The sequence below is a fragment of the Eleutherodactylus coqui genome, chromosome 5, assembly GCF_035609145.1.
Source record: "Eleutherodactylus coqui strain aEleCoq1 chromosome 5, aEleCoq1.hap1, whole genome shotgun sequence".
NCBI lineage: Eukaryota > Metazoa > Chordata > Amphibia > Anura > Eleutherodactylidae > Eleutherodactylus > Eleutherodactylus coqui.
Window position 1 is genome coordinate 11,805,664 of NC_089841.1, and position 26,199 is coordinate 11,831,862.

The 26,199-nt window shown below is 46.2% G+C and overlaps 1 pseudogene; it reads left to right on the forward strand.

Annotated features, from left to right (window-relative positions):
• LOC136628690 (zinc finger protein 182-like) overlaps positions 1–24,351 on the forward strand; it is a 46,885-nt pseudogene extending 22,534 nt beyond the window's left edge.
• The last annotated feature ends 1,848 nt before the right edge of the window (positions 24,352–26,199 follow it).

Consider the following 26,199-nt stretch of genomic DNA (forward strand, 5'->3'; position numbering starts at 1 on the left):
CCATCCATCCATCCCCCTTTCAGTCCATCCATCCCTCTTTGCAACCCTCTTTCAGGCCATTCATCCATCACTCTTTCAGTCCATCCATCTATCCATCCCTCTTTGCATCCATCCCTCTATCCCTCTTTGCATCTATTTCTCTTTCAATCCATCCATCCATCACTCTTTGCATCCATCCCTCTTTCAATCCATCCATCCATCCCTCTTTCAATCCATCCATCCCTCGTTCAATCCATCCATCCATCCCTCTTTCAATCCATCCATCCATCCCTCTTTCAGTCCATCCATCCCTCTTTCAGTCTATCCATCCATCCCTCTTTCAGTCCATCCATCCATCCCTCTTTCAGTCCATCCATCCATCCCTCTTTCAGTCCATCCATCCATCACTCTTTCAGTCCATCCATCCATCACTCTTTCAGTCCATCCATCCATCACTCTTTCAGTCCATCCATCCATCACTCTTTCAGTCCATCCATCCATCACTCTTTCAGTCCATCCATCCATCACTCTTTCAGTCCATCCATCCATCACTCTTTCAGTCCATCCATCCATCACTCTTTCAGTCCATCCATCCATCACTCTTTCAGTCTATCCATCCATCACTCTTTCAGTCTATCCATCCATCACTCTTTCAGTCCATCCATCCATCCCTCTTTCAGTGTGTCCATCCATCCCTCTTTGCATCCATCCATCCATCCCTCTTTGCATCCATCAATCCATCCCTCTTTGCATCCATCCATCCATCCCTCTTTGCATCCATCCATCCATCCCTCTTTGCATCCATCTATCCATCCCTCTTTGCATCCATCTATCCATCCCTCTTTGCATCCATCTATCCATCCCTCTTTGCATCCTTTCATCCATCCATCTTTCAATCCATCCATCCACCCCCCTTTGCATCAATCCATCCATCCCTCTTTGCATCCATCTACCCCTTTTTTCATCCCTCTTTCAATTTGTTTATTCATCCCTCTTTGCATCCATTCATCTATCTCTCTTTGCATCTATCTATCCATCCCTCTTTGCATCCATCCCTCTATCCATCATCCATCCACACCTTATGCATCAATACATCCATCCCTCTTTGCTTCCCTCTTTCAATTTATCCAACCATCCTCTAGCAATTCATCCATCCCTCTTCGCATCCAACCTTCTTTTAATCAATCCATCCATCCATCCCTCTTTGCATCCCTTTTTCAAACCATCCATGTATCCCACATTGCATAGATCTATCCATCCCTTTTTCAATCCATTCATCCTTCCATCTTTGCACCCATCCATCTATCCCTCTGTGCATCTATCCATTCATTTCTTTTTGCATCTGTCCATCTATCACTCTTTGTATCAATCCATCCCTCTTTGCATCCATCCATCCATAACTCTTTGCATTCACCCATCAATTCCTCTTTGCATCCATCAGCACTAGTCCTTCTGACTTCACTACCAAAGGCTATCCGGGCAATCCAGGACTCGTAAAACTTCAGCCGTGCTCTAAAAACGCCCCTCTTCTGGGAGGCATACCATATCTCCTAAACCAAACCCTTCTGTACCCCCCTGATAACATGCTCCCTGTCCTACTGACTGCAATCCCTGCCAGACACCATCAACTGCCCCTGCAGTCATACCGATTTTTCCATCCCACAGCTGAACGTCTGACCATTGTCTGTGTATAGCATCCCTCACTGTCCACCTCGCCATACCGTGCACATCTCCGCCCCGCCATGCTGTGCACATCTCCGCCCCGCCATGCCGTGCACATCTCCGCCCCGCCATGCCGTGCACATCTCCACCTCCCCATACCGTGCACATCTCCGCCCCGCCATGCCGTGCACATCTCCGCCCCGCCATGCCGTGCACATCTCTGCCCCGCCATGCCGTGCACATCTCCGCCCCGCCATGCCGTGCACATCTCCGCCCCGCCATGCCGTGCACATCTCCGCCCCGCCATGCCGTGCACATCTCCGCCCCGCCATGCCGTGCACATCTCCTCCCCGCCATACCGTGCACATCTCCAGCCCCTTTACCTTCTGTATCACCCCATTACTTGTAGTATGTAAGCTCGTTGGAGCAGGACCCTCACCCCTATTGTTTCCATCCGCTGATTACTATGTAACTGTGGTTCTGTAATTTCTGTACTTTTGTCTTTCTGTATTCCCCCCGTCTATGTAAGCGCTGCGGAATATGTTGGCGCTATACATATAAAGATTATTATTATTATTATCCCTCTCTTCATCCCTCTTTCAATCTATCCATCCACCACTCTTTGCATCAATCCATCCATCCCTCTTTGCATCCCTCTTTCAATTTATCCATCCCTCTTTGCATCCCTCTTTCAATTCATCCATCCCTCTTTGCATCCCTCTTTCAATCCATCCATCCCTCTTTGCATCCCATTTTCTATCCATCCTTCTTTGCATCTCTATTTCAAACCATCCATCCATCCATCCATCCCTATTTCAATTCATTCCTCTTTCAATTCATTTAACAATCCCACTTTGCATCCATCCATCCTTCTTTGCATCCTTCCCTCTATCCCTCTTTCAATCCATCTATCAATCCCCCTTTGCATCTCTTTCAATCCATCCATTCCTCTTTGCATCCCTTTTTCATTCCACCCATCCCTCTTTGCATCTATCCCTCTACCCATCATCCATCCATCCCTTTTTGCATCTATCCATCCATTCCTCTTTGTATCCATCTATCCCTCTTTGCATCCCCCTTTCAAACCATCGATCCATCCCTCTTACATCCATCCATCCCTATTTCAATTAATTCCTCTTTCAATTCATTCAACAATCCCACTTTCCATCTATCCCTGTTTGCATCTATTCGTCTTTCAATCCATTCATCCATCCATCCATAAATCTTTGTATCTATCCTTCTATCATTCTTTCAATCCATCCATCCGTCCCGCTTTGTATCCATCCTTTCCTCTATGCATCCATCGATCCCTCTTTACATCCATCTCTCTTTTAATCCATCCATCCATCCCTCTTTTAATCCATCCATCCCTCATTTAATCCATCCATCCCTCTTTGCATCCATCCATCCCTCTTTCAATCCATCCATCCATCACTATTTCAATCCATCTATCCATCCCTCTATCAATCCATCAATCTCTCTTCGCATCCATCCCTCTTCACATCCATCCATCTTTACATCCATTCATCCATCCAACGATTCCTCTTTGTATCCATCCCTCTACCCATCATCCATCCATCCCTCTTTAAATCCATCCTTCTATCCCTCTTTGCAACCATCGATCTCTCTTTGCATCCATCCATCCCTCTTTGCATCCATCCATTCACCTCCTTTGCATCCCACTTTTAATCCATCCATCCCTATTTCAATTTATTCCTCCTTCAATTCATCCATCCCTCTTTGCACCCATCCATCCCTCTATGCATCCACCCATCCCTCTTTGCATCCATCCATTCACCTCCTTTGCATCCCACTTTTAATCCATCCATCCCTATTTCAATTTATTCCTCCTTCAATTCATCCATCCCTCTTTGCATCCATCCATCAATCTATCCATCCCTCTTCCCATCCATCCATTCCTCTTTGCATCAATCAATGCATCCATCCATCTATCCCTCTTTGCATCCATTCATCCCTCTTTCAATCCATCCATTCATCTCTCTTTGCATCCATTTGTCCATCTATCTTTGGATCAATCCATCCATCCCTCTTTTTTTCTTCCTTCTTTCAATTCATACATCCATCCCTCTTTGCATCCATCAATCCATCTATGTATGCATCCATGTCTCTAGCAATCCATCCATCCCTCTTCGCATCAAACCTTCTTTCAATCCATTTATCTATCTTTCTTTGCATATATTCATCCATCCCTTTTTACATCCATCCATCCATAACTCTTTGCACTATATAAATAATAATTATTATTATCCCTCTTTCAATCCATCCATCCATCCATCGCTATTTCAATTTATTCCTTTTTCAATCCATCCATCCTTCTTTTCATCCATCCATTAATTAGTCCTTTTTGCAAGACTAAAGCTAGCACTGAAATGAGCTCTGTAAAACGGCCCCTGTGTGGTCATGTGACTGCGGTCATGGGGCACTATCCGCTTCCTTGGCAGTGCTGAAAATGCAGCAAAAATGTCAACGCTGCTGAAAACACAGTAAACTGGAGAGGTGACGCTGCTGGGAATGCTGGGACATTATACAGTAACAGCACTGGAGGCTTCTGGGTGATGACTGTATATTGTGTTGTCAGGTTCCTATAAGGTGTCAGGATGTCGCTGTCTATTTCTCCATGGAGGAGTGGGAGTATTTAGAAGGACACAAGGATCTGTACAAGGAGGCCATGATGGAGACCCGCCAGCCGCTCCCATCACCAGGTAATAGACCAGACTAAATCCACAGGGACTTTATTATCTGTATATAAAGAATGACTTCAGTGTCCGTCTGTGCTTCCTGCAGTTCCATCCAGTAAGAGAAGAACCCCAGAGAGATGTCCCCGTCCTCTTCTTCCACAGGACCATCAGGTAGATGGAGATGTCCCTCTGATCTGTAGAAGGCTGTGAAGCTCTTGTCTTCAGTCTTATTAGATGTCTTCTCCTTGTGTGATGAGGCCGGTGGAGATGGCAGGATTACCGCTGACCAGAGACATTACATCTTGTCTGGATCTTCTCCCAGTTTTCTGGTGGTGGAGACTGCTGGTGGGAATAAGGAGCCAACAGGTTGGATTTATATCTATCTGCTCCTTTATTTCCCCGAGACAAGCAGCGGATGTGTCTGGTAGACGCTGATCTCCTCCACTGAGACAACGTGCAGCGTGTCTAGCCATGCCGGATATACATGTGTATGAGGACCCTGAGGGATCATTGAGCCGCCATGTAATATCTATGTTCGGTTTCTAGACCTGCAGCTATGTGGCTCAGATAACTACTCCTGTCAGGTCATTATGTCATAAAACCTTCCACATGACTTCTCCAACCGTCTGCTGACTTTTACAATATTTGTCTCCCAGCTTTTGTATGAGGATGAAGAGCTGACCAATGTTAATACTACAGAGACAAATGTGAGGGGCGATCAGCCGTGTACAGAGGAGATTCCTACAGGTAACCGCCCAGGTGAGTAGTAACCACTAAATAAAGCAGAAGAGATGTACTCTCCGAACAAACTTTCCCCTGTATCACTGGGCCTCCTAAGTGGCCTATTGGTGTAGTATTAGCCGGCAGGAGTGTCACTAATTCCACCAGAGCTTCCAGAACCGTTAAAGATGTCTAGTCCGATATCTGATTCATGGACACCATGCTCAAGATATGAGCGGCATGAAGTACTCATGAGCTGATTCACTTACTTCCCCAATGTGTTTTGGGTGGAAGCTGTCCCATCTGAGGTTTGTGGGCCGATCAAAAGGTTTTCTTTTGTTTAGTTTTTACTATTGTTTATCATTAATTCCTTCAGAAGGGTCGGTGATCTGGGGATTATTCCAGATTGGAGTCAGGAAGGAATTTCTTCCTTGTACCCTTAGTGACCAAGCCTGTTTGCACCTTAATGAGCAGGCCAAATTTTGCAAATCTGACATTTTGAAAATTTTAACATAGAATAACTCTGTAAAGGTTTTGCAGATCCCAGTGATTCTGATATTGGTTTTTCACCACATGTTGTACTTCATTTAGATGGTGAAAATACACTGATAGAATTCACGTATATTTATTAAAAGCGCCAAAACTACAAAAATATTGAAAGAATTGTCTTTTTTTTTACAATTTCAACTGCAGTTTCTCAAATATGTGCAAACATACTGTACATTTTTTTGCTATGATATGTATTTCCATCTGTTTACTTTATTCTGGATGCACATTTGAAAAACTTTAGTTTTTTAAAAATATTTTGGAGATGTAATAATAATCTTTATTTGTATAGCGCCAACATATTCCGCAGCGCTTACATAGACAGGGGGGAATACAGAAAGACAAAATACAAACATTACAGAACCACGGTTACATAGTAATCAGCTGATGGAAACAATAGGGGTGAGGGTCCTGCTCCAACGAGCTTACATACTACAAGTAATGGGGTGATACAGAGGGTAAAGGGGCTGGAGATGTGCACAGTATGGCGAGGTGGAGAGTGAGCGATGCTATACACATAGACAATGGTCAGACATTTAGCCGTGTGACGGCAGAAACGGTGTGACTGCAGGAGCGGTTTATGATGGCTAGCAGGGATTGCAGTCAGTAGGTCAGGGAGCATGTTATCAGGCGGAGTACAGAGAGGTTTGTTTAGGGAATGCGGTATGCCTCCCTGAAGAGGTGCGTTTTTAGAGCACGCCTGAAGTTCTGCGAGTCCTGGATTGCTCGGGTAGCCTTTGGTAGTGCGTTCCAGAGGACCGGTGCTGCTCTGGAGAAGTCTTGGAGGCGGGAATGAGAAGTTCGAATTAAAGGGGCGCTCAGTCTGGTTTCATTAGCAGAGCGGAGAGCCCGGGCTGGTTGATGGATTGAGATGAGGGAGGCGATATAGGGTGGCGCTGTACTGTGGAGGGCTTTGTGGATGAAGGTAGCGAGTTTGAATTGAATTCTGTATTTAACGGGCAGCCAGTGCAGTGACCGGCACAGGACAGAGGCGTCCGAGTAGCGGCTGGACAGGAAGATGAGCCTGGCTGCCGCATTCAGGATGGACTGGAGAGGGTAGAGTCTGGTGCAGGGGAGGCCGATCAGCAACGAGTTGCAATAATCGAGCCGGGAGTGGATGAGGGCGACAATAAGCGGTTTTAACGTCTCCACAGTGAGAAAAGAGCGGATTCTTGCGATGTTCTTGAGGTGCAGCTGACATGTTCGGGCAAGAGATTGGATGTAGGGGGCAAAAGAGAGATCAGAGTCAAATATGACCCCAAGGCAGCGGGCGTGTTGTCTAGGAGTTATGGTGGCGCCACACACTGAGATGGAGATGTCAGGATGAGGTCGGTTAGTGGAGGGTGGAAATACCAGTAAGTCAGTTTTAGAGAGGTTTAGTTTTAGGTAGAGAGAGGACATGGTGTTAGAGACAGCGGACAGACAGTTAGTGATGTTTTGGAGGAAGGGTGCAGAGATGTCACGGGAAGAGGTGTATAGCTGGGTGTCATCAGCATACAGGTGGTATTTGAGGCCAAAACTCCTGATGGTTTGTCCAATAGGGGCTGTGTAGATAGAGAAGAGAAGGGGGCCAAGGACCGAGCCCTGGGGGACCCCAACAGCAAGGGGAAGAGGAGGGGAGGTAGAGCCAGCAAAGGAGACACTGAAAGAGCGGTCAGATAGGTAAGAGGAGAACCAGGAGAGGGCAGTGTCCTTTAGGCCAATGGAGTGTAGCATACTGAGGAGGAGTTTGTGGTCAACAGTGTCAAACGCTGCAGAAAGGTCGAGGAGGATCAGTAGGGAGTAATCGCCCCTCGATTTGGCTGTCAGTAGGTCATTGGATACCCTAGTAAGGGCAGTTTCTGTCGAGTGTTGAGGTCGGAAGCCAGACTGTAGGGGGTCTAGGAGAGAGTTCTCTGATAAATAGCTTACAAGGCGGGAGTAAACTAGGCGTTCTAGTAGTTTGGAGATGAAGGGGAGGTTTGAGATGGGTCTGTAGTTGGCAGCATCAGTCGCGTCCAGAGTCGGCTTCTTTAGCAGTGGGGATATGATGGCGTGTTTGAAAGAAGAGGGAAAGATGCCAGAGGTCAGAGAGAGGTTGAATATAGTGGTGAGATGGGAGATGACCACTGGGGAGAAGGAACGGAGGAGGTGTGAGGGGAGAGGGTCGCTAGCGCAGGTGGTGGGGCGAGCAGAGAAGAGCAATTTGGAGACTTCTTCCTCTGATGTAGAAATTTAACATTATTTATCAACATTTTGAGGAACATTTTGTTTTCCTGCACCAAGCCAAGATTGCAAAGAATCATAGGTGTCAGAATGATAGAGACCCCCACAAATGAAAACACTTTAAAACCAACACCCCTAATATAATTACTGAGGGGGGTCATGAGTATTTTGACCCCTATAGTTTTTTTCAGGAGTTTATTCAATTTGGAGGAGAAAAATATAATGTCATATTTTTGCAAATATGTAATTTAAAAGACATATTTTTTTTCTATAGTGCACATGAAAATGATGATTTGCACCCCAAAATGCATATCCCTGTTTGTCCTGTGTTCAGAAACATACCCATTCTTGCCCTAATCTTCTGTTTGTAGGCACAACGGGGCCCAAACTGAAAGGAGTAGTCGGTGGCTTTCAGAACAGACATTTTGCTCTAAGGTGATTCAGGCCACATTGCCCACTTGTAGAGCCCTTGAGCGGCCAAATTGATGGAGAAGCCCCACAAATGACCGCATTTTGAAAACTAGACCCCTTAACGAATTCATCTACAGGGTTAGCACTGTGTCCGGCAAGCAGATTAGGCTACAATGGGTATGTTTGGGGATCTGTTTGGTGGCACAAGTCTTCACTCATATGTGTGCTGTATAAAAAAACAGCTTTCAAAATTGACACAATTGCCAAAAAAATGAAAATTATAATTTTTTTCATTTTGCTTTGCTTAGATTCATTCAAAAAGTGTGGGTCAAAATACACGGTACACCCCTAGATTAAATTGACCAGAGGGGAGTATTCTTAGTGGAGTGAAGTAGAATCAAAGGAGCCACCTGGGCTGCTTGATGGTATTTTAATAGATTTGGGTCTCGTAGTCCTCCCATCAGCATATGTCTATAGAGATTGGAACGTGAAACTCTTGTTTTCAGGATATATCCTCGGACCTGAACAGGCAGTGCACTAAAAAAAAAAAAAGAGTACAGGAGTTTGTGAAGAAAGTCATTTTCAGTGTTAACTCCTCCCATCCATGACAAGTGGTATTGGTTCCAGCTTTCTAGAAGTATCCTGGTAGTACCGGTATGTTAGGGATAGTAGTGTGGGGAGCGGATATAATCATCATTTTCAGTGTTAACTCCCCCTATCCATTACATGTGGTACCGATTCTGGCTTTCTAGAAGTAGCCGGCATTCCTGAAGGAGAGGAGGAAACTTTGGGGTGTATAATTTTGCGTAAGAATCAGTTAAACGGACACCAAGATACTCCAGTGACCTGGATTCCCAGTGAAAAGGGAGATTTGATTGCAGTTGATAGACCACATCCGGGTAATGTGAGGATAAAAAGTTGTGATTTTGTGTTGTTAATTTTCATACCTGAAAATGACTCAGATTTGGTCAGTTCTGAACTTCTAACTAGTTCTGCCAGTAGGTTAGGGATAGTAGTGAGGGGAGCGGATCTAATCATTACAATGTCTGGTCTGATGGTGAACAGATGCCACCTCAATTCATTCTATACTTGGGTTGTCTTGGATTTTAATTGCCAATGGTTCCATGACGAGGATAAACAGAAGGGGGATAAGGGGCATCCCTGCCGCGTGCCTCGAGGAATAGAAAAGGCATCAGATCAGAAGCCTTAGTAATGTACAAAGGCTTTACGAGAAGCATATATCACCGGCAGCCATGTAAGGAACACAGTAGGAAGTTTCCAGTGCTCAAGAACTGAGAAGTATGACCAGTTAAGGGCATTGAAGGCTATACATTACATATATAAAGACGAAGGCCCTCCCTGACTGACTCGCCACTAATTCTCTCACTTCCCGATGTCGTAGAAACATGAAATTTGGCACGAGCATTGATTATGTCATAAATAGGAAAAGCTAATGGGTCCCAACTTGAGTATTCAATTCTAGCACAAAAGAATTAGCGTCCAAATTTTATGTACGTAATCTAATTCTCTCACTTCCCGATGCAACAAATAATTACACAAATTTTTACCACACAAATGTGAAATTTGCCATGACCATTCTTTGCGTACTAAATATTGGAAATTTAAAGAAATACAACTTGATTATTCAATCCTATGCATAAAAGTAAGTGACCCCCTATGTAATGTAACTAATAACACACATCTGTACTGCACAAACCTGAAATTTGGCATGACCATTCCTATGTTATGTAACTAATAACATATCTGTACCCCGCAATATATGAGACAAATATCTCAGCAAACAAAACGCATTTAGAAATTTGAGCATATACTGACAGGAATAAAACTGACTGTCGTATGTATGGAAGGCTGTAAAGTACAAAAGGAAGTGGACATGGACTGCTGGGATGGAGTATGCCTTTAAGTATAACAAGGGCTGCAACCTTCAGTCTGGGTAGGAAATTTGAATAAAAAGGGGCATTACCTTTCAGGGTAAAAATTAGGAGAGTGTGTGAGGAATCTATCTGATCTGTGTGTTATGAGCAGCGTGTGAGAGGTGGACATTCTGTGGGGTGACATTTTCACATACAGATAAATCTCTCACCTATCTGCCTATACACTGAGGAAACGTCATATGTAGAGAAGAGCAAGCACTAAAATGCTTGGGTGCTTGTTGCTTGAGTCAAACTTTTCGTAATGCTCGAGAGCTCGTTTCGAGTAATGAACCCCATTGAAGTCAATGGGCGAATCAAGCATTTTTGTATGGGACCGATGCTCCGCATAGCTGATGACTTGTCAAACACCAGAAAACATCCGAAAGCCATGGAAACACCACAGAAATAGATAGGGAAGGGCAGGGGCAGCATGCATGGCTGCATCTGAGGCTCCCAGGTCCCACTATTAAGCCAAAATGGGGGCAAGAGTCTGGTGTCACCCCCCCTAACAATTGACTTCTGACAAACCCTCATTAGCAAGGCACACGCGCTGGCACATCTTAGCCAAGCACTACACTACCTGCAACCAAGGACAATCATCGCCTGCAGGTGACACCGCTGCCTCTTCTCCTGGGTTACATTCTGGCATTGCTGTCTAACCCCCCCCCCCCCCCTCCGCATGACCCTGCGTCCACAGCGCACACAAAAGTTTCCCTGCGCAGTGTTCAGCTGCCCTTATGCCACACGCTCGCTTCATAGCCTCACCACCCTCATGTCTATTTATAAGTGCGTACTGGATGGTGAGGAACCGGAGGCACACACTGCAGAGGGTTAGCAGAGCCAGGCAGCGACCCTCTTTGAAAGTGTGGGTGATAGCTCACAATGCTGTTGAGAATTGATTATAAGTTGACATCAGTTGCAGCAATACTCTGTGTGGGAAGCACGTGAGCGGGCCCAGGGTCGGGCTCGGTCCCAGCCTCCATCTTGTGTGACCCAAGGTGCCGCGAGTTGCATAGCAATGGGAAATCCCTGTGTCCCCACACAATTCATTCTGTGTAGGTGTCAGATAGCTCAACACCGCAATGGGAAGTCTTTGAGTTCCTTGGGCTCGCCTATGCTGTCGGTGCACAAAGATGGTATTACACAGGAAGAAATGAGAGTGCCCAAACATGGTAGAGTTTCACCCCGCCAAGGACCTCGGCCTTTGGCCCACATTTCTGCCCAAGTCAGTGTATTTGTGCCAGATAGGTAAAACACTGCGATGGGACTTCTTTGTGCACCCACAGCATAGGCAGACCCCAGTAACATTTCTGTAGCAAGAGTGTAGGCGAACCCCTGACACATTGGTGTGCCAAGAGTATAGGCGGACCCCAGTAACATTTCTATAGCAAGAGTATAGGCGGACCCCAGTAACATTGCTGTTGAAAAAGTATAGGCGAACCCCTCAAACCATTCAGTAGAAACTGCATAGGCGGACCCCAGTAACATTTCTGTAGCAAGAGTATAGGCAGACCCCTGTAACATTTCTGTAGCAAGAGTATAAGCAGACCCCAGTAACATTTCTCTAGCAAACGTATAGGCGGACCCCAGTAACATTTCTGTAGCAAAAGTATAGGCAGACCCCTGTAACATTTCCATAGCAAGAGTATAAGTAAACCCCTCAAACCATTCAGTAGAAAAGGTATAGGCAAACCACAGTAACATTTCTTTGGTAAAAGTATAAACGGACCCCAGTAACTTTTCTGTAGCAAAAGTATAGGTGAACCTCTCAAACCATTCAGTAGAAACTGCATAGGCGGCCCCTAGTAACATTTCTGTAGCAAAAGTATAGGCGGACCCCAGTAACATTTCTCTAGCAAGAGTATAGGAGGACCCCAGTACCATTTCTGTACTGGCCAGAAAAATTGGTTTACCAAGAGTACAAGTGCACCCCTGAAAAATCGCTCAACCGCGAGGGCAGGTGCGACCCATAAACATTTTTTAAAGATACAGCTCGCTGTTGCTTTATTTGTAACAGAGCCTGGAGGCAGCCCTGTGAAAAAAATTAATTTATGTTAAAGTATCAATACATTTGAAATGTTGAAAAATTGTAAAAAACTTTTAAACAGAACTTTTTAGGACGCAGAAAAATTGGCAGTTCAGCGTGATGACATGCTGTTTTAGGAGGAGGAGGAGGAGTAATAATATCCGAGAGTGATTGACAAAGCTAATTTCCCCTTTTTTGTGGTGATAGAGGATACATTTTTCGCCTGTTGCAGCGAAAAGAATCATTAGGTCCGGCTGCTTTCCGCCGGTGGAGAAGATAAGTCTGGGGAAATCCAGGCTTTGCTCATTTTTATGAGTGTAAGCATGTCGGCACTGTCAATTGACAGGCGGGTACGCTTATCCGTGATGATTCCCCCAGCTGCACTAAACACCCGCTCTGACAAGACACTAGCGGCAGGGCAGGCCAGCACTTCCAGGGCGTACAGCGCAAGTTCGTGCCACGTGTCCAGCTTTGACACCCAATAGTTGTATGGAGCAGAGGCATCACAGAGGACGGTGGTACGATCGGCTACGTACTCCCTCACCATCTTTTTACAGTGCTCCCTCCGACTCAGCCTTGGCTGGGGAGTGGTGACACAGTCTTGCTGGGGAGCCATAAAGCTGGCAAAGGCCTTGGCGAGTGTTACCCTGCCTGCGCTGGACATGCTGACTGATCCCTGCTCCTTCCCTGCTACTTGGCCCTCTGAACTGCGTCTTCTGCCACTAGTGCTGTCAGATGGGAACTTAAGCATCACTTTTTCCACCAGGGCCCTGTGGTATTGCATCACTCTCGTACCCCTTTCTTCTTCGGGAATGAGAGTGGAAAGGTTCTCCTTATACCGTGGGTCGAGAAGGGTGTACACCCAGTAATCCATGTTGGCCAGAATGCGTCTAACGTGAGGGTCACGGGAAAGGCAGCCTAACATGAAGTCAGCCATGTGTGCCAGGGTCCCAGTATGCAACACATCGCTGTCCTCACTAGGAAGATGACTTTCAGGATCCTCCTCCTCCTCTTCAGCCCATACACGCTGAACAGATGGGAGGCAAGCAGCATGGGTACCCTTTGCAGTGTGGCCAGCTGTCTCTTCCCTCTCCTCCTCCTGCTCCTCCCCCTTTAAAACGTGCTAAGATATAGACATGAGGGTGGTCTGGTTATCAAGCGACATACTGTCATCCCCCGTCTCCTGTTCCAACAGCAAAGTGTCAGCCTTTATGCTTAGCAGCGAACTTCTCAGCAGGCAAAGCAGCAGGATGGTAACGTTAATGATTGCTGTATCGCCGCTCACAATCTGGGTAGACTCCTCAAAGTTTCCGAGGACCTGGCAGATATCTGCCATCCATGCCCACTCCTTAGTAAAGAATTGCGGAGGCTGACTACCACTCCGCCGCCCATGTTGCAGTTGGTATTCTACTATTGCTCTACGCTGCTCGTACAGCCTGGACAACATGTGCAGCGTAGAATTCCAGCGTGTGGGCACGTCACACAGCAGTCGGTGCTCTGGCAGCTGAAACCGACATTGCAGGGTCCTCAGGGTGGCAAAAAGATGCGCAGACGCGGCTCACTTTGCTGAGCAGGTCAGACAAATGGAGGTAGTTTTTCAGAAACCGCTGAACCACCAGATTGAAGACGTGGGCCAGGCATGGCACGTGTGTGAGGCTGCTGAGCTGCAGAGCCGCCACCAGGTTATGGCTGTTGTCACACACGATCATGCCCAGTTGGAGGCTCAGTGGCGAAAGCCAGAGGTCGGTCTGCTCTGTCAGACCCTACAGCAGCTTGGGGTCTGTGTGCCTCTTGTCACCTAAGCTGATTAGTTTCAGCACGGCTTGCTGACGCTTGCCCACCGCTGTGCTGCTGCGCCGCGTGCTACCAACTGCTGGCGACGTGCTCACACTTCCTAATTGAGATGTAGAGGTGGCGGAGGAGGGTTCAAAGGAGGTGGCATAAACCGCTGCAGATACCAGCACCGAGGTAGGACCCGCTATTCTGGGTGTGGGTAGGACGTGAGCAGTCCCAGGCTCTGACTGAGTCTCAGCCTTCACCAAGTTCCCCTAATGTGCCGTCAAGAAGATATAGTGGCCCTGCCCGCCTGTACTTGTTTGTGTCCGTGGTTAAGTGGACCTTCCCAGTAACCGTGTTGGTGAGGGCACGATTTATGTTACGGGAGACGTGCTGGTGTAGGGCTGGGACGGCACACCGGGAAAAATAGTGGCGACTGGGGACCGAGTAGCGCTGAACCGCCGCCATCATCATGTTTTTAAAAGCCTCCATTTCCACAAGCCTGTACGGCACCATCTCCAGGCTGATTAATTTGGCAATGTGCATGTTTAAAGCTTGTGCATGCGGGTGGGTGGCGGTGTATTTGTGCTTTCGCTCCAACGCTTGTGTTAGCAACAGCTGAACGCTGCGCTGAGAGACATTGCTAGATGAAGTGGAGGACGGTGGAGGTGAGGGTGTGGGTGTAGGCCGGGAGGCGCTCGTGCCTGTGTCCTGAGAGGGGGATTGGATCTGTGTGGCAGGCTGGGGCACAGGGGAAGAGGCTATGGTGTGACCTGGAGGCGGTGAATGGCCTTCGTCCCACCTTGTGGGGTGCTTGGCCATCATAAGCTTGCACATGCTGGTGGTGGTGAGGCTGGTAGTGGAGGCTCCCCGGCTGATCTTGGTGCGACACAGGCTGCACACCACTGTTCGTCAGTCGTCCGCGCTCTCACTAAAAAACATCCACACCTTTGAACACCTAGCCCTCTGCACGGTGGCTTGCCGCGAGGGGGTGCTTTGGGAAACAGTTGGGGGATTCTTCGCACTGGCCCTACCTCTACCCCTGGCCACTCCACTGCCTCTTCCAACCTGTCCTGCTGCTGCACTTGCCTCCCCCTCTGAAGCCCTGTCCTCAGTAGGCTTAGCAAACCAGGTGGGGTCAGTCACCTCATCGTCCAGCGGCTCTTCCTCCGAATCCTCTGTGCGCTCCTCCCTCGGACTTACTGCCCTTACTACTACCTCACTGACAGACAACTGTGTCTCATCATCCTCATCCACAAAAAGCTCTTGAGACAGTTACCGGAAGTCCCCAGCCTCATCACCCGGACTTCGGGAAATTTCCAAAGGTTGGGCATCGATCACGACAAACTCCTCCGGTGAGAGAGGAACTGTTTTTTCCCACTCATGGCAGGGACCCGAGAACAGTTCCTGGGAGTCTGCCTGCTCAGAATATGTCATTTTCATGAAATTAGGAGGCTGGGAGGAAGGAGGAGCAGCTGCCAGAGGATTCAGATTTGCAGTCGCTAGGCAGGGAGTAGTGGGCTGCGTAGAAGACTGGGTGGTCGATACATTGCTGGAGGCGTTTTCTACCATGGACGACAGGACCTGCTCACACTGCTCTGCTTGTAATAAAGGTCTACCACGCGGACCCATAAATTGTGATATGAAGCTGGGGACCCCAGAAACTTGCCTCTCTCCTAATCCCGCAGCAGCCGGCTATGATTCACCACGCCCAGGAACTCAGCCTGTGCCCACACCCTCACTTGGACGTCCGCGTCCACGTCCTCGACCCTTACCCCTACTCCTCATCATGGCGGATTAAGAATAGAGCAGGGTCCAAATAAATTACCCTACTGTACAGCACTGACAACTGTGGCTAATTTACCGCACACAGAGACTTGTAGATAGCGGAGGCTCTATGCTGTGACTAGAAAAAAGTAACCCGCTGTCTTGCGCTGATACCTAGGGGTAATTTACCGCTCGCAGAGACTTGTAGATTATAGAGACTGTGTGGAGTGGGAGAAGACTCTAAAGCCAATGGATAGTGCTGGTAACTGCGGTAGCACCGGTAATATTACAGTACTGTTTAGCGGTGAGACCTCTGTGTAATGCACTGCAGACACAGAACGGTATAAACAAAGTTGTACGCAGTAGGCTAGGAAATATTTGACAGCAGTTTCACGGTGAGAGCTGGTTGTACGGCCCTGCAGCCTGAGAACAAGTTTACTGAAAGGCTGGGAACAGGCCTAGATGCGTAATACAAAAATTAATGCACTACTACTCCCAGCCAGCCACAACTATAATGCACACGGTCAAATGTAGCCCTAGGAAGGACAGTTGGGGTTCTTGAAGACAGGATCCTACTCCAACACTTTCCCTATATCAGCAGCAGCACTTTCCCTAAACTCTGTATAATACACTGCAGACTGAGAACGCAATAGCTGAAATGGCCTGCACAGCCCGAGATGCTTAAAAAAATGGGTGCACTACTGCTCCCAGCCAGCCACAACAGTAATGCACACTATGAAGAGTAGCCCTAAGAAGGACCATTGGGGTTCTTGAAGACTGGATCCTACTTAAACACTTTTCCTATATCAGCAGCAGCACTTTCCCTAACCTCTGCGGTCACCTGATTGGCTCAGCCACTCACTACTGTGGGGGGCGGGGAGAGGGCTGGCACATCACAGCAGGAAATGGTAATGCCTTCCCCGCATCTCTATTGGCTAGAAAATGGCGCTAAACATGCAGGGAAGAGAAATGCAATTGACTCGAGTACCGCGTGGTGTTCGTCTCAAGTAGCGAGCATCTTGAGTACCCTAATGCTCGCACGAGTGTGCTCGCTCATCTCTAGTCGCATGGTTACCTCCCCGTGGTGTTTTCTGGGTAACGCAGAGAACTATGCAAAATGGTGAGCATATGTTTTTCCTCAGTATCTCTAAAGTAACCACGACTTCATAAGATTTTCCGTGTGAACACCAGATAAACACCAGTACCAAATTAACTCGGGCGAAGCCGGGTATATCAGCTAGTATCTATATCCATGGGAAGCAGCATGGCAGGAATTTTGGTCCTTTTCGACCTTGGACAAAACCTACTTGGTCTTTCCCGACCATCCATGGTAGAGTTGTATTTAAACATGGGGCTAAAATCTTAGTAAGAGGTTTTATGTCTATACTGATGCGGGGGATGGGGCGGGAGCTTTGTTTATCTGGTGGATCTTTCTTTGATTTGGGGATCGTAGAGATCGCTGCTAGAAGAGACGTCTGCCCTACTGGGAGTCCTCCTCGCATAGCATTAAAAATATAGCAAGATGCACACTTGGAATTGGGGATACATTTTTGTAGTAGGAGGCTGAAGGTCATCAGGACCTGGGCATTTAGTAGTTATACATGTTATAATGGCATTAGATACTTCATCGGGAGGGATTTTCAAAGCCATATGAAAAATATGTCTGCCAATGTAGGAAGTGTAATATCTTGGAAGTATATAGATAATTGTCCCGGGAAGGGGGGGGGGAGGGGTGGAGTTATAAGGTTTATCTAAGACGTGTTTAAATACTGGAAGTATAGTAATTGGTTGGCCGTCATCACACCTTGTTTGGTGCACAGCTTATAGAAGGCGGTCCTAGGAGGGTCTGAGCGGAGTCCGCGGGTCAGAGGAGTAGATGGCTTGTTGTACAACACATAATAATGTTGGCGAGACCATCGGATTTTACATTCTATTATGTCAGTAAGTGATGGATCTAATTCAGCTCTAGCCTGAGAGAGCCTGAAGATTAGAAGCCGATGGGTGTTTTTCTGCCTCCAACCGTTAGACTTTTTGTTCTAGTTCTTATCGTTGTTCTATACGTTTATGTCTGGCAGCTTATTGGACAAGGAAGCCTCGGAGTACGGCTGTATGCGCTTCCAATAAGGAAATCGGAGAGGAGACGGAGGGACCATTTATTGTGAAATATTCTTCTATTGGTGGTAAAGAGGACAAAACTACAGGGATGGTTAAAAGGGAATCATTAACCCCTTAGTGACCAAGCCTGTTTGCGCCTTAATGACCAGACCACATTTTGGAAATCTGACATGTCACTTTAGCATAGAATAACTCCGTAAAGGTTTTGCATATCCAAGTGATTCTGACATTGTTTTTTCGCCACATGTTGTACTTCATTTAGGTGGTAAAAATAGTCTGATTAGAATTTGTGCATATTTATTAAAAGCCCCAAAATTGGGAAAATTTTGAAAACGTTTTCATTTTTTCACATTTTCAACTACGATATCTCAAATATGTGCGAACATACTGTACAAATTCTTGATAAGATATATATTTCCATCTGTTTACTTTATTCTGGACACACATTGAAAAAAAGTTCAGTTTTTTTTTAAACCATTTAGGAGACATGCAAATTTAACATCGATGTTTAACATTTTGAGGAACACTTTGTTTTCCGGCACCAAGCCAAGATTACAAAGGCTCATAGGTGTCAGAATGATAGATACCCCCACAAGTGACCCCATTTTACAAACTACACCCCTTAATGTATTCACTGAGGGGGTCATGAGTATTTTTACCCCACAGATTTTTTTTCAGTTATTAATGCGATTTAGAGGAGAAAAAAATAAAATTTCATATTTTTGCAAATATGCAATTTAAAAGGCAGGATTTTTTTTCCTATAATGCACATGAAAATGCGTATTTGCACCCAAAATGGATTCCCCCGTTTGTCCTGTGTTCAGAAACATACCCATTGTGGCCCTAATCTTGTGTCCGTATGCACGACAGGGCCCAAACCGAAAAGAGCAGCCGGTGACTTCCAGAACAGACATTTTGCTTGAAGGTGATTTTGGCCCCATTGCCCACTTGTAGAGCCCTTGATGGACCAAAACGATGGAGGACCACCACAAATAACCCCATTTTGAAAACAAGACCCCTTAAGAAATTTATGTGGGGGTGTGCTGCACATTTTGACCCCATTTTGACCCCACAGTTTTTAAATGAATCTAAGCAAAGCAGGAGGAAAAAAATGAAGATTTTCATTTTTTTGGCAATTATGTCACTTTTAAAACCATTTTTTTGTACAGCATACATATGAATGAAGACTGGTACCACAAAGTGGATCCCCCTATTTGTCCCGTGTTCAGAGACATCCCCATTGTGGCCCTGAAATTATGTCCGTATTCAAAACGGGGCCCAAAACGAAAGGAGCAGCCGGTGGCTTTTAGAACAGACATTTTGCTTGAAGGTGATTTAGGCCCCATTGCTCACTTGTATAGCCCATAAGCGGCCAAAACGACAAGGGACCCCCACAAGTGACCTCATTTTGAAAACTAGACCCCTTAATGAATTCATCTAGGGGTGTACTGTGTATTTTTACCCCACCATTTTTTAATCAATCTGAGCAAAGCAGATGGAAAAAAATTATGATTTTTATTTTTTGGGCAATCGTGTCATTTTAAAAACATTTTTTTAGTATAGCACTGATATGAATGAAGACTTACACCCCAAAATGGATCCCCGCCATTTGTCCCGTTTTCAGAGACATACCCATTGTGGCCCTAATATTATGTCTGTATGCACAACGGGGCTCTAAACGAAAGGCGCATCAAACTTCAACTGTGTCTTAACTTTTACGTAATCACCATTATCTATTGGATAACGGCGATCCTGTGACTGGGGACCGCTCACTGCGGCCCTCAGTCACTGCTCCAGGCTGTTGGCTACCTTTAGTGGCCAAGAGCAGGGAGACTTTGAATTTCCTGGGCCCTCCATAGCTTTTGCGCTTGCGTCCGCCATTTTGCTAATGGGCACATGCGCCAAAGTTGAGGAAAGGTCCGCGGCTAAAGATTCCATCGGGGGACATCGCCAGAGGCCTTAGGTAAGTAATTCCACCTCCCCTCTTGAATCTGATCTGTGAATGGAGGTGAAACTTTAACATTTTTAACTTTTCTGTGATCGTCGTTTTCAATTGGAAAATGGCGATCACATGACGAGGGACCGCGTTTTGCGGGCCCCCGTGAAATCTCCAGGCTCTCGGCTACATTTGGTAGCCAGGAGCAGGGAGACATTAAATTACCCTGGCAATCTGCAGCTTTTGCACATGTGTCTGCCGTCTTGGCAGTGGGCACGTGCGCAGAAGCCGTGGTGAAGTCCATGGATAAATGCGGGGCCTTAGGTACGTTATTTCATCTCCCCTCACAAATATGATCTGTGAGGGGAGATGAAACTTAAACTTTTTTTTCTTTTTTTAAGCTTTTTTAAAACATTTTTTTACTTTACATGAACGCTGTTATCCATTGGATAGCAGCGATCATGTGACCGGGAAGTGCATACAGCGGCTCCCGGTGACATCTCTCTGTTCTCGGCTACACATGGGAGCTGGTAGCAGGAGAATTTTTTAATTTCCTGGGCCGTGCGCACCTTCTGTGCGCGTGCCCAATGTATGACGCCTGGCGCGCATGCGCAGAAGGTGCCGACGGGACCGTGAGGCCAGGACACCGCGGGTCATCGCGGAGAAGGCAGGTGAGTACTTTCAGCTGCTCTGATAGATCCGATCCATCGTGGCAGCTAAATCTTTAAGTGTTTTAAACTTTTTATTAACTTTTATATGATGCTGGCGATAATGTGACCGGGGAGGGGACCCGCGGCAAAGAATGGCAGCTCCAGGTTGCCGGCTACCCCTGGGAGCCAGCAGCATGGAGCTGTCATGTCCTCAGCTTGCAGGGCCTTAAAGGGGTTGTCCCGCGGCAGCAAGTGGGTCTATACACTTCTGTATGGCCATATTAATGCACTTTGTAATGTACATTGTGCATTAATTATGAGCCATACAGAAGTTATAAGAAGTTTTTCACTTACCTGCTCCGTTGCTGGCGTCCTCGTCTCCATGGTGCCGACTAATTTTCGGCGTCTAATGGCCAAATTAGCCGCGCTTGCGCAGTCCGGGTCTTCTTCTTTTCTCAATGGGGCTCCGTGTAGCTCCGCCCCGTCACGTGCCGATTCCAGCCAATCAGGAGGCTGGAATCGACAATGGACCGCACAGAAGCCCTGCGGTCCACCGAGGGAGAAGAATCCAGCGGCCATCTTCAACCGGTAAGTAAGAAGTCACCGGAGCGCGGGGATTCAGGTAAGCGCTGTGCGGTTTTTTTTTTAAGTCCCTGCATCGGGGTTGTCTCGCGCCGAACGGGGGGGGGGGGGGGGGGAATTGAAGAAAAAAAAACCCCGTTTCGGCGCGGGACAACCCCTTTAACCCCTGCAGGAAACATGTTTCTACGTCCTCGGGGAATAAGGCCCAACAAGCTAGGATGTAAAAAGGCAATGGGCTGGTCACTAAGGGGTTAAAGCACCAAGACGTATTAGTAGGTTTAGGTATTGGGGAACTACATGTGATTGACGCCGGCTGTGGTCGGACCAGGGTACCGAAGGGATTTCAGTGTGTTGTTTGCGGTAAAAAGGGAGTAGATACTATAATATGGTCAGTATAAAGGAAGGGGGGCCAAAAAATGTGTATCATCTATAGTGGTTGGATTCAGTTTGCACCAGGGGTCAGCTAAATGGTATTGAAGGCGTTTGGTAGTGGAACAGGTAGGGAGATGGTGTTCCATCAACACAATTGGAATCCCTAATAAAGTGGGTCTGCCTAGTGTTTGGGGTGTAATATGAAACAATGGTCACTGGGTTATCTTTTATGCAGCCTGTTATAAGCAGTTAGCAGCCTTCAGGGTCTACAATAGTTAATATATGAGTAAAAGAGACTCGCTGTCTTGGCTGTCATCATATCTGACAGTTTTGGGGACGACGTACCATAACAGCCCCACAGAGGGTTTATATTATGTACATTGTGTGATAGATTTAAGAGGGAAGAGAACCGAGGATAGAGGGAGAAGAAGACAGGGAAGGAGAAGAAATCTGGGGGCGTCCGCAGCAAATATCGTCCATAGCATGCCATGGAAAAGTGATTCTTCCTGCACACAAGCAGAAGCGATTTTCGCTCATGAAGGAAAAATCACAGCATGCGCTATGTTTAAGGACCGAGGTGGGAGGGCGAGGAGGGGTCTGTCTACAAATCTGCCCCTGCAGCTCTCTGTCCTGGCCTCCAGCAACTAACGTCATCTCCTAATCCAACTTCTGATATCTGCAGCACCCCGCGGCTCCAGGATCTTGAGATGTAATACACAGAGGGGCAGAGAATAGGCTCTTTTCTCTGTCCATCTACAATCAGTCCTGCAGTTCTCATTTTTGGCCGACAACATTCTCTGATTGGCCTGCCTGTGTATATAACAATGGGAAGCAGCCATAATAGTACAAGTCCTCCTGGCCGTATACTGCTGCTCTATATTGTTAGTAGACAGACAAGTTATAAAATAGAGAAGCAGTGTAGTATTGAAGGTACAAATACCCCTCTCCCCACCCCCTCCTTAATATCTACGTATATAGTGCATTATAGTAAAGCCCTCCATGTCCCTATATCAGAGTGTTGGCCGCAGATGTTCTCCTAAGAGTGTCTCTGCTTCAGATTTCCCCATAACAGTGTGTCGGCTGCAGATGTCTACTTTGTGAAACATTTTTGCACAACATTTGGTTTGAAATTTTTTTTATACTTCCAGCGTAAACTTTGGTGTCTCTTATGGTCTGAAAAATACGGTATATTGTTCAAAAATAGTAAAAATCTGTTTACTTCTTAGCAGATGTCGGTATTAGGAGCTCAGAGGGATGTCTGATATCTGCAGATTGTAAAGCAGAAGATTGTGATATCACACAAGATACATATGAAGAACCTGCCATTATCCCAGATATCCCATCAGCCCTTCACAGCAAAGATCCATCATCTGATCCGCTTATGCAAATAAGGGAGTTGGTTATGCAGGTCTCATCTGATCCTCTTCTGCAAGTCCCATCTTCTGATTCACCACAGACTGAAAGTCGCAGGAGGAATGCTAAACATCAAGGAGATCCTACAGGGGAGAAGCCCTTTTCCTGTTCAGAATGTGGGAAATGTTATAAATGCAAATCATATCTTGTTCAACATCAGAGAATGCACACAGGAGAGAAACTATTTTCATGTGCAGAATGTGGGAGATGTTTCACCCATCGCACAAGTTTTGCTAGTCATCTGAGAATTCACACAGGAGAGAATCCATTTCCATGTACAGAATGTGGGAAATGTTTTAAATGGAAACCATATCTTGTTATACATCAAAGAATTCACACAGGAGAGAAACCATATTCCTGTTCAGAATGTGGTGAACAATTTATTCAGAAATCAAGTCTTGTTTTACATCAGAGAGTTCACACAGGGAAGAATTTATTGTCATGTTCAGAATGTGGGAAATGTTTTAACAGACCATCACATTTTGTTATGCATCAGAGAACTCACACAGGTGAGAAGCCGTTTTCTTGTTCAGAATGTGGCAAACACTTTGCTCTGAAATCAGGCCTTGTTTTACATCAGAGAAATCACACAGGAGAGAAGCCATTTTCCTGTTCAGAATGTGGGAAATGTTTTAAATCAAAATCTTCTCTTGGTCAACATCAGAGAAATCACACAGGAGAGAAGCCATTTTCATGTGCAGAATGTGGGAAATGTTTTAAATCAAAATTTTTTCTTGGTCAACATCAGAGAAGTCACACGGGAGAGAAGCCATTTTCATGTACAGAATGTGGGAAATGTTTTACCACTCAATCGCATCTTATTAGTCATCAGAGAATTCACACAGGAGAGAAGCCATATTCTTGTTCAGAATGTGGGAAATGTTTTACCACTCAATCGCAACTTATTAATCATCAGAGAATTCACACAGGAGAGAAGCCATATTCTTGTTCAGAATGTGGCAAACATTTTGCTGTGAAATCAAGTCTTGTTTTACATCAGAGAAGTCACACGGGAGAGAAGCCATTTTCATGTGCAGAATGTGGGAAATGTTTTAAATCGAATTCAACTCTTGTTATACATCAGAAAATTCATACAGGAGAGAAGAAATTTTCATGTTCAGAATGAGGGAAACATTTTTCTCTGAAATCTAGTCTTGTTACACATATGAGAATTCACACAGAGAAGAAGCCATTTTCATGTGCAGAATGTGGGAAATGTTTTGCCCAGCTAATACATCTCTTTAGGCATCAGGAAATTCACACGGGGAAGTAGCACATTTTTTTCTTCAAACTAGTTTTATGGACAAATAGTACAAAATACTTGCATTCTGTATATGTGTATCATTCTGATCAAGACTAGATTTCTGAAAAGGCTAGTTACTGATTAGGGGTTAATTCACAATTGGTTTTAATTAAGTAATTAATAAAGTTTTTAAGCATGGTTAACAGATTATGATGTAGAGGTGAACAAGGTTCTAGTAAGAACTGAAATGCGTTCTCCATTATTTTTGTGAAATGCACATTTTTTATTAAATAAAGCAGGAAGAGTGACACACAAGCAGTATTCCTGACCATGAATTTTACTTGTATGAGGAAGCCAGAGTAACCGGATGGCTGATTAAAGTCTTGTGAACATACCTTCTGAAAGGAACTGGGAGCAGTGAATTGACTAAGGTGGGACAAAAAACTTTATTATTTCCTGAGGACAGTCTGGACACCTGTAGTCCCCATCTGCATCTTACGCAGACCCCCTCTCCCCTTCGACAGGCGTGGCCTCCAAATATCTGATGTTTTGCTAGTTGTCAGTGTCTGACACTGTTCCCTGTATGTCAGTTCGGTGTCTGACTCTTTCCCCTTGGTGTGAGGACACTTATGCTAGCTATTGTTTGATATCTCGTTATCTACGATTGCCAAATAATTGTCTCACTAAAAAATAGCGAGACTTTATTTGTATTCAAAATCCAGAGATGCCATATTTCTTACCCAAGATACATAAAGCCTAGAGATGAGCGAGCACCAAAATGCTCGAGTGCACGTTGCTCGAGTCGAACTTTCAGTGATGCTCGAGGGCTCGTTTCGAGTAATGAACCCCATTGAAGTCAATGGGTGAATCGAGCATTTTTGTATGGGACCGATGCTCCGCATAGGTCATGACTTGTGAAACTCTGGAAAACCTCAGAAAGTCACCACAGAAACAGATAGGGAAGGGCAGGGGCAGCATGCATGGCTGCATCTCAGGCTCCCAGGTCCCACTATTAGGCCAAAATGGGGGCAAGAGTCTGGCGTCACCTCCCTAACAATTTTTACATCGGACAAACCCTCATTAGCAAGGCACACCTTAGCTAAGCACCACACTACCTGCAACCAAGGACAATCACTGCCTGCGGGTCACACCGCTGCCTCTTCTCCTGGGTTACATGCTGGCATTGCTGTCCAACCCTCCCGCACGATCCTGCTTCCACAGCGCACACAAAAGTGTCCCTGCACAGCGTTCAGCTGCCCTCATGCCACATGCTGGCTGCATAGCCACACCACCCTCATGTCTATTTATAAGCGCGTACTGGATGAGGAGGAACCGGAGGCACACAGTGCAGAGGGTTGACAGGGCCAGGCAGTGACCCTCTTTGAAATTGTGGGCGATAGCCCAGAATGCTGTTGAGAATTGATGATAAATTGACATTCGATCATCATTCCAATCCCGTGCCACCTCCATCGCAAAATTCTCAGGAGCCGCAAACGTGGGCATAAAGGGGACTCAGGTGCCAGCACTTCTACACATCTCCGCAATGCAGCAATACTCTGTGTGGGAAGCACGTGAGCGGGCCCAGGGTCAGGCTCGGTCCCAGCCTCCATCTTGTTTGACCCAAGGTGCCGCGAGTTGCATAGCAATGGGAAATCCATGTGTCCCCACACAATTTATTCTGTGTATGTGTTAGATAGCTCAACACCACAATGGAAAGTCTTTGAGTTCCTTGGGCTTGTCTATGCTGTGCGCAAAGATGGTATTACACAGGAAGAAATCGGAGCGCCCAAACATTGCAGAGTTTTACCCTACCAAAGACCTCGGCCCACATTTCTACCCTAGTCAGTCAGTGTATTTGTGTCAGACAGGTAAAACACCGCTATGGGAAGTTTTTGTGCACTAACAGCATAGGTGAGCCAAAGGAACCCAAGGAAAGTATTAAACATGAAGCAATTACAGTGCCCAAAGATGGCAGACTTTCACTCCGCCGAGGACATAGGTCTCTGCCCACACCCTCAGCAATCATGGGCATAAAGCAGACTTTGATGCTAGTACAGCTCTGAACATCTCATTTAATCAGTTGCGGTAGCTTTCACCGCTCCAAAGACTGGATTAACCAGGAAGAAGTTCCACAGGCCCAACCTGGCGCAGTTGCATTTCCCC